Here is a 10,512-nt window from a genome sequence, read left to right on the forward strand (position 1 = left end):
AGGAAGAAAACAAGCCGAGTTCGCCCCCGGAGATAAAGTCTGGTTAAGAATCTCGCCCACACGAGGGGTAATGAGGTTCGGAAGAAAAGGGAAACTCAGCCCCCGGTTTATCAGCCCCTATGAAATCATAGAAAGAGTCGGGAACCTGGCCTACAGCCTCGCCCTACCCATCGAACTGGAACGGGTACACAACGTGTTCCACATATCCCAACTAAAGAAATATATACACGATCCAAGCCACGTGCTACAACCCGAAGCCGTGGACCTGGACGATGCACTAGCTTGCGAAGAGAAACCCATAAGAATCCTGGACACCAAGACAAGAACCACCAGCCAGCGAGCCATAGAGAGTAAAAGTCCTCTGGACCAACCATGGGACCGAAGAAGCAACATGGGAACTCAAAGACACAATGAAGGAACGCTACCCCGAACTCTTCACACAAGGTAACCAAGACGAAAGCATAGGATAAGGGAAAAAAGTCACTCAGCAATGACCAAAGCTTCGGGGACGAAGCTTCCCGTTAAGGGAGGGGGGGGGGGGGGAGGGGAGTGTAACACCCCCGTGTTACGGCCCATAAACCAATTAATTATTTACCCGGAAAGAGGGATTAAATCTCATTAATTAATTAAGAAAGGTCCACCATGGTCCATGGGCTCTTATCCCTAAAACCAATCCCCTAGTCCTATAGGAAATATAATTAGCAAACCCATACCACTTAGAACCTAATTAGGACTCTTAAATATATAAATAGGGGGCCTAGGAGGAACTTAGAACCCACGCCACAATAATCTCTCACCACACAAGAAGTTCCAAGAGTTCCCTTAGGAGAAATCAAGAAAGAAGGAATCTTAAAGAAAGACCCTTCATAGCCAAGGAAATTAATTAAGGCTAAGAGGTAACCCATGTCTTAACAAAACCTATTTTCTTTGCTATAATTGTCTTCTTTGGCTTCTTCTCTACGCTTGCGTCGTGATGAATCGTTCATAATATTGATGATATGATCTTAATAATTGATGGGATAATTTTATGTGGGATCTTGATGAAGATAAAAGGTTCTTGATGATTATGTGATGTTCTTGATAAATCTTCATGTTTCTTGATGTTAAAAGATGAACTACGATCTTGTTGATTTAAATATGATTAGAGCCCTAGGATGAATCGTGAAACTCATATTGTGTTATTCTTGATATATTTGGGTGGGAATTCGCATGTTCGGGTGTTGATTATGCTTAGAAGTCATGATAGGATATGTGCAATATGATTCTTGCTTTTGATCCGTTAATTGTCTACGTGGAATCATCAATTGCGTTTAAAAGTGTCTAAGCATGGTTTCAGGTTCCACAAAGGATCCCGGGACGTTAATTTTGATAAAGAGTCAGTGGGGGTAGGTGGGGGTAGGGGGACCCGCCACCTACCTGTTGCCCAAAAAAGACGCCTCCGGCAGCGGGCAGGCGACCGCCCGCCGGGCACCAGCTGCCCGGAGGCTTGTCGCCGGCGGGTGGTCCTCCACCCACCGGCTACCCGCTGGAATTTGCCCAATTTGGGTCTTCGGCTGCACCGTTTGATGTTTCCCCGACCCTCGTGGTGTCCCAACGGACTTCGTTTATCGTGCCTAAGTCTAGTTTGATATTTCGGGTACCGTTCGTAGGATAAATGAGTCTTATATATCGCATGCTAGTTGAATTGGTATCCCGTTGGCCTAGGTGAAAGAAGTATGAACCCTTAGGATTATTCCTAGTATGTGGATGACCACGCATAGGTTTCATTATACGTTTTCTCCCCTTTCCCAATGTGTTAATATGGGTTACATGTGCTTGCTATGTGTTATGTGTACATGATACCCCAATTTGGTTGCGATCAAATTGGTTATTCCTGAGCTGTGGTTCAGAAGCTGGCTGCGGTCAGAATTACACTCTCGAGCTGCTGTCCACCGTTTGGTTGCGATCAAACGTTTTACATGAGTTGCGGTTCATATTCCTGGCTGGGGTCAGATGATCACTCTTGGGCTGCGGTCCACTGTTTGGTTGCGATCAAACATTATGATGAGATGCGGTTCATCGGTCGGTTGCGATCGACCCCTTCGTGTTGCGATACGAGGCAGGGTGCTGCAGGGCCGTTCAGAGCTATATGCGCTGACCCTCATGTATGGGTATGCGATTGGTCCTGTAGAGCCATCAAAGTGTGCTTTTGTGATGAGATGAATGATGATATTAATAAGATGAAGTGAATCCATGACCATAGGATACATGCTAGCATCTTTACATGCATGGTTACAACTATTGAAAGTGCTTATCCCATAGGATATATGCTAGTATCTTTGCATGCTTGGTTATAACTGTTGAATGTGCTTATCCCTATTTGTCGAGTCTATTCCGGTTTTGAAACTAGAGTTTCCTAGGATATATCTTCCTGCTTCAAAATAACTTTTCTTATATATATATATATATATATATATATATATATATATATATATATATATATATATATATATATATATATATATATATATATATATATATATATATATATATATGTATGTATACTTATACGGTATTTCACCGCGTTAGAGTGGGTTACCAGCATTATTCGCTGAACAGATTGTAACACCCCAGATTTTCAAGACATTTTAAGCTTATATAATAAAGGTAATATCTCATTACATCCCAAAGTATATCATAAGTGTACGGGGTGCTATGCCACACCTGGGCTAGAGAACCCAGGTGCACAGGCTGTCTAACTAATACCCATTGAAACATAATGCATAATATGGCACGCAGGCCGAAAGGGAAACTACTCTACTTCTACGCTCCAGTTCTAGCGCGCTCCAGTGCTCTAGTCCTCTGTGCCTGAAAGCCAAATATATCTGTTCAGCGAGAGATGCTGGTAACCCACTCCAACGCGTTGAAATACAATACATATAGAGATATATATAGATATACGAAAACCATTTTGAGCATGAAGATATATCCTACGAACACTAGCTTTAAAACCGGGAATGACTCGACAGATAAGGCCAGACACAAGCACAGTTATAACGAGCATATGCAGTTTACAACAGATAAGGCAGATAAGGCAAAGCATAAACAATGATCATAACCCAACATGAACAATCCCCAATATAGATCCCATAGTCACATCCCCCAAGACACTCATGATCACAACTCGCCCATGTCACAACACATAACACACTTTGTTGGCGCCACAGGACCAATCGCATGCCCATACATGAGGGTCAGCGCATATAGCTCTGACACGGCCCCGCAGCACCCTGCCCCGCATCGCAACACGGAGGGGTCGATCGCAACCGACCGATGAACCGCAGCTCATCATAGTGTTTGATCGCAACCAAACAGTGGACCGCAGCCCAAGAGAATGTCATCTGACCGCAGCCAGGAAAAAGGACGAACCGCAGCTCGTATAGAAACGTTTGATCGCAACCAAACGATGGACCGCAGCCCAAGAGTATCAATCTGACCGCAGCCAGCTTCTAAACCGCAGCTCAGGATAACCAATCCGATCGCAACCGAATTGGGGTAACACCCACATAACACATAGCAAGCACATGCAACCCATATTACACATTAGGAAGGGGGAGAAAACGTATAACAAAACCTATGCGTGATCCATCACTTACTAAGAATAGTCCTAAGGGGTTCATGCTTCTTCCACCTAGGTCAACGGGATACCAATTCAACTAGCATGCAATATAATAGACTCATAAACCTACGAACGGTACCCGAAACATCAAACTAGACATAGGCACGATAAAGGGAGTCCGTTGGGACACCACGGGGAATGGGGAACTTCAAACGGGGAAGCCGGGATCCCAAGTTGGGATGAATTTCCAGCGGGTAGCCGGTGGGTGGGGGGCCACCCGTCGACTGCCCGCCGGTTTTACTGTTCCGGGCAGCGGGTCGCCGGCGGGCAGCTGCCCGCATACCGGCCACCCGCTGCCAGGCGGTGATTCTCGACACCGGGTAGGTGGCGGGTCCCCTACCCCCCACCTACCCCCCACTGACTCTTTTTCATCAATTGCGCCCAGGAACCGCTGTGGAACCCGAAACCATGCTTAGACACTTTGCAACGCAATTAACGATTAACACGTAGACAATTAACGGATCAAATACGAGAAACGTACGGCACATAACCTATCATGCTTTTCTAAACATAATCGACACCCGAACATGCGATTTCCCCACCCGATACACCAAGAATAATATCATACGATACAACCTAGGGTTCTAATCACTTTTATATCAATAAGTATACGGTTCGTCTTCTAATTGCAAGATTCGGTAAGAATAACACATAAACATCAAGAGCATCACACAATCATCAAGAACAACACATAATCACCAAGAACTCTATATAATCATCAAGAATTCCATAATCATCAAGAATCTCCCAATATCAAGACCATCAAGATCCCTCATGGGATCATCACATCAAACATCAATAATAATATCACAATTCATCAATATACAATAATATGGGGAAATCCTACGGGGGAAAATCATAGCTATGAAAATAGGTTTTGTTGAGACATGGGTTACCTCTTAGCCTTAATTAATTCCTTGACTATGAAGGGTCTTTCTCTAAGCTTCCTTGCTTTCTTGATTTCTCCTAAGGGGATTCTTGGAGCTCTTTTGGTGGTGGGGCGTTTTTCTTGTGGGAAGTTCTAGGTGCCTCCTAAGTCCCCTATTTATATATTTAGGAGTCCTAATTAGGAACTAATATTATAGGCTCGCTAATTCTATTCCTTTTGGAACTAAGGATTGGGTTTAGGGGTTGGGTTTATATATGAGGGCCCATGGACTATGGTGGGCCTTTTTCCCTAATTAATCATTATGATTTATTCTTTCTCTTGGGCTATTGATTAATTAATTAAATGGTTTTAGGGGCCGTAACACGGGGTGTTACACTCTCCCCCCTTACAAGGGGCTTCGTCCCCGAACCCCGGTGTTATATTCCATCCTTTCACCCCTAGACACCTCGTAGCTCGGCCTCCTGATTAGGGTTGCGGCCTTACGTTTGTCTTGGCTTGGGGTAGGCTGAATTTTTGATGGTGTGGTGATAGAGAATTTTTCGGTTGTACCTCGGTTTCCTGCGCTGGAACTGGATGCACCGCGAGTACCCAAGGCGGCCTCGATCGCTGCTACCCTTTGATCAAGTGCGCGTGTGGTGCGAATCAAGGATGAGAACCCTTCTTCCATGATTTGATTCTGCCGGTCGAGCTGAGCGAGTATGCGTTCATTGACCGAACCCTCATTTTGTCCCCTCGGGTTCCCTCCTGGCTGTGGGTGCACTGACGGGTTAGGCCCGTCTTCCTCTTCTTGTCCCTCATTTCCCTTCGTACCTCCGCAATCTTGCATGGCTCGCTTGAGCTTTTTGTTGGAGATGTCCAATCGATCAACCAATTCCCTACGTTTCTCCTCGGGTTTTTAGCAAATTTCTTCGAGGGTGAGATAGTGTCCTCCCTCGGTGTAGTAGATGTCGTTGCGGCGGAGGTTTTGGGCATTGAAAACCATGCCGTTGGCGGTTTTGACCTCGGTGTGGCTTAGGTCCACCCCCTTTTTCTCCATGATCCAACTTAGGATCATCCCGTAGGGTAGGCTAAGCCGGTTGTTTGTTTTACAGAACTCTATGTGCTTTAGCATGAGTGCCGGCAGGTTGAACTTGATTTTATGTTTTAGGAGATACGCAAAGGTGCACTCCAAGCTCCCCACATCCTTGCTCTTGTTATTGGTGGGCAAGAGGCTATCGGTTACAATCATAACCAATATCTTTTGCTCTGCCGATAGCCACTTTCGGTTTGGTCGAGTGGCCGAGGTGAACCCGTCCTCTTTACCGAGTAAGTACCCAAGATAGTCCTTGTATCCCGTGGTTTGGGTATCAATCCAACCCTTTCGGTCATAGTCAGACACACCCGTGGTGGTCAATTTCAAGAGCTTGGCCAACCGGCCCTCGGAAAGCACAATTTCCTTGCCACGGACCTTGGTGGTAATTTCTACTTTGTCACCTCGTTTGGTGGCTACAAGGTGTTGGTAGAATTCTTTTACCAAGTCGGGGTATGTGTCCCCTTTGATGGCAAGGTAAGTGTCTAAGAGCCCTTGATGTCTAAGCATGTCAACCAATTCCGGAGAGAATTGGTCGGGTTCGAGTGCTTTACCTCCGATTACGGTGTAATCGGCATTGCTCCACTCCGGGGTGCGGATTCCGAGAGGTTTCTTTGGCATGGTGATGATCGTTTGTTGGTGACGTTTCCCAGCGACTCCTTTTTCCGGCACGGCGGCGACGGCGATTTTTCGGCGAGCTTTCCGGCGGGTTTCCGGCGGTGGTTCGAGCTGCTACAAGGTGGCGATGGTGGGGCGGAGCTCGGCAATTTTCCGGCGGGGCGGTGGAGGCCTACGGTCGCGTGGGCGATGGTGGCAGCGGGCGAGGCTTGGGTGGATGGCGGGTGGCGTCGCTGGCGGGTAGGGAGGCAGCGGGTCGCCGCTGGGTGTTCTCCGGGCGGTGGGCGAGGTCGGCTGGGACGGCGGCGCGGCGGTGGTGCGTGGTCGTTGGTTCTGCTGGGGTGGGGCGGCGAGGTGTGTGAGGTGGGGAAAGAGTGGGGAAGAGGAGGAAGAAGAAGAAGGGTTTTTGATTTGGGGGTTTTGTGGGTTTTAGGGACTTGGAGGGATTTAACAAGGGGTCATCCCCCTTAAGGTTTCAAGAAACACTCATGGCTTAGTGGTTGGGACTTGGACTAGCAAATGTGAGGTCTAGTGTTCAATTCCTAATGGTGACATTCGGTATTTCTTGGTGGTGTGGTCCTCCTTTGTCTTTTTCCTTATTTTGTCCTTTAGTGGGGGAAGGGTTGGGTTGATGATATCACTTGTGCTTTATTTTCGTAGTGGAAATTGAAGTTTGACCAAAGATCCTTATTCATAATACTTCCGAAGTAGCTAAACTAAATAGACATAATGTTTTCGAAGTATTTAAGCTAAATAGGTGGTCCATACGATACAAGGGGTGTGATGGTTTATCCTAGACAGAATTCGTTTTCTGGGTTTTCTTCGGTGGGATCCGTATGGTCCTCGTCTTCCGGGGTTGGGTTTTCCCCTTCTAGGTCTTCTTCGTTTCCGAGGTTGGCTTGAGTGTGGCTCATAACGATTCCGGGAGCGCCGTAACTTCCTTGATGACCGGTGCCCCCGTGTTGGCCTATGGTGGCGGGGCGTGGTCTTTGGGGTCGAGTGCACTGGAAGGCCTTGTGCCCCTCCTCTCCGCAGTTGAAGCATCGCCAGGGGTTGCCTGCGCAATCCTTGCCCCTATGGCTTTTGTTGCATCTCGGACAAGGGAAGCTTCTTGGATTAGCTTCGTTGTTTCCCAGGGTCGGTCTTTGGTTGGTCGGGTTGTTCGTCCTTGTGCCGGTGTCGTTTCTCGTTCTTTTCACTGGCGGTGCCCCACTTCCGGTGTTTCTTCTTCGTATTTGTTCCTGAACTCCGCGTTGGAGTAGTTGGATCCGATAGAGATTCGCGGCACTGGAGTAAGCCTCGTTGAGGGTCCGAGGTCTGCTTACCACTAGCGCCTTTCGAGCTTCGAAGTTGAGGCCTGACACGAATCTCTCTATCTTGGTTACCTCGGTGGGGACTAGCTCTGGCGCGAAGCGTGCCATCTCGAGGAATCGTTTATGGTACTCTACGACGGTGGTCGTTCCTTGTTTTAGATGAAGGAACTCTTCATACATGGATGCCTTCACGTGGGTTGGATAGAATCTCTCTCGTAGTCGTGTCTTGAGGTCCCCCCAATTGAACCCCGGTTCTTGTTGATAGGTGGGTCCCTCGTGGATCCACCAGAGGTCGGCCTCGTGCCCGAAGTAGAACGAGGCTATCTCTACGCGGCGTTCCTCTGGGCATTCCACTACTCCAAAAATCTTATCAAGCGTCCGGATCCATTCTTCTAGGACCGCCGGATCCCCTTCTCCCGAAAACGTGGGTGGTCGGTGATTTGAGACTTGTCGGGCGACGTCCGAGTTTGCGTTTGATGGAGGCGGTGGGGGCCTGTTGTTGCGAAGGGCCGCGTCACTTAGTGCCTGTGCGACCCGTGTTAGTTGCTGTAGAGTTTGGGTCAAGGGGTCATTAGTGGCGGGTTCCGGAGTCCTTGATTGCCTTCTGTTCGGTGCCATGCTATCGTCTTTCTGGTCAGTGTTTATAAGAATGTTAAGTTAGAGTTCGATGCACTTCTGGTGAAGTGATAAGGGGGGAAGGGTTTTTGAATGGGGAAGGGCAACGTGTCGGGAAGTTATGTGTAGGTTTCACAATCTCACCGCGCGTCCTTAAGATTCCTGAGTCCTATGTTCCTAGGTACTTAGAGTTCAAGCCTAACGTCCTAAAGTCCGGTCTTAAGAGTCTTTTCCTAGGGTCAAACTTAGGCTCTGATACCAACTGTAACACCCCAGATTTTCAAGACATTTTAAGCTTATATAATAAAGGTAATATCTCATTACATCCCAAAGTATATCATAAGTGTACGGGGTGCTATGCCACACCTGGGCTAGAGAACCCAGGTGCACAGGCTGTCTAACTAATACCCATTGAAACATAATGCATAATATGGCACGCAGGCCAAAAGGGAAACTACTCTACTTCTACGCTCCAGTTCTAGCGCGCTCCAGTGCTCTAGTCCTCTGTGCCTGAAAGCCAAATATATCTGTTCAGCGAGAGATGCTGGTAACCCACTCCAACGCGTTGAAATACATTACATATAGAGATATATATAGATATACGAAAACCATTTTGAGCATGAAGATATATCCTACGAACACTAGCTTTAAAACCGGGAATGACTCGACAGATAAGGCCAGACACAAGCACAGTTATAACGAGCATATGCAGTTTACAACAGATAAGGCAGATAAGGCAAAGCATAAACAATGATCATAACCCAACATGAACAATCCCCAATATAGATCCCATAGTCACATCCCCCAAGACACTCATGATCACAACTCGCCCATGTCACAACACATAACACACTTTGTTGGCGCCACAGGACCAATCGCATGCCCATACATGAGGGCCAGCGCATATAGCTCTGACACGGCCCCGCAGCACCCTGCCCCGCATCGCAACACGGAGGGGTCGATCGCAACCGACCGATGAACCGCAGCTCATCATAGTGTTTGATCGCAACCAAATAGTGGACCGCAGCCCAAGAGAATGTCATCTGACCGTAGCCAGGAAAAAGGACGAACCGCAGCTCGTATAGAAACGTTTGATCGCAACCAAACGATGGACCGCAGCCCAAGAGTATCAATCTGACCGCAGCCAGCTTCTGAACCGCAGCTCAGGATAACCAATCCGATCGCAACCGAATTGGGGTAACACCCACATAACACATAGCAAGCACATGCAACCCATATTACACATTAGGAAGGGGGAGAAAACGTATAACAAAACTTATGCGTGATCCATCACTTACTAAGAATAGTCCTAAGGGGTTCATGCTTCTTCCACCTAGGTCAACGGGATACCAATTCAACTAGCATGCAATATAATAGACTCATAAACCTACGAACGGTACCCGAAACATCAAACTAGACATAGGCACGATAAACGGAGTCCGTTGGGACACCACGGGGAACGGGGAACATCAAACGGGGAAGCCGGGATCCCAAGTTGGGATGAATTTCCAGCGGGTAGCCGGTGGGTGGGGGGCCACCCGTCGACTGCCCGCCGGTTTTACTGTTCCGGGCAGCGGGTCGCCGGCGGGCAGCTGCCCGCCCACCGGCCACCCGCTGCCAGGCGGTGATTCTCGACACCGGGTAGGTGGCGGGTCCCCTACCCCCCACTGACTCTTTTTCATCAATTGCGCCCCGGGAACCGTTGTGGAACCCGAAACCATGCTTAGACACTTTGCAACGCAATTAACGATTAACACGTAGACAATTAACGGATCAAATACGAGAAACGTACGGCACATAACCTATCATGCTTTTCTAAACATAATCGACACCCGAACATGCGATTTCCCCACCCGATACACCAAGAATAATATCATACGATACAACCTAGGGTTCTAATCACTTTTATATCAATAAGTATACGGTTCGTCTTCTAAATGCAAGATTCGGTAAGAATAACACATAAACATCAAGAGCATCACACAATCATCAAGAACAACACATAATCACCAAGAACTCTATATAATCATCAAGAATTCCATAATCATCAAGAATCTCCCAATATCAAGACCATCAAGATCCCTCATGGGATCATCACATCAAACATCAATAATAATATCACAATTCATCAATATACAATAATATGGGGAAATCCTACGGGGGAAAATCATAGCTATGAAAATAGGTTTTGTTGAGACATGGGTTACCTCTTAGCCTTAATTAATTCCTTGGCTATGAAGGGTCTTTCTCTAAGTTTCCTTGCTTTCTTGATTTCTCCTAAGGGGATTCTTGGAGCTCTTTTGGTGGTGGGGCGTTTTTCTTGTGGGAAGTTCTAGGTGCCTCCTAAGTC

This window comes from Ipomoea nil, unplaced genomic scaffold (genome assembly GCF_001879475.1).
Source record: "Ipomoea nil cultivar Tokyo-kokei standard unplaced genomic scaffold, Asagao_1.1 scaffold0191, whole genome shotgun sequence".
NCBI lineage: Eukaryota > Viridiplantae > Streptophyta > Magnoliopsida > Solanales > Convolvulaceae > Ipomoea > Ipomoea nil.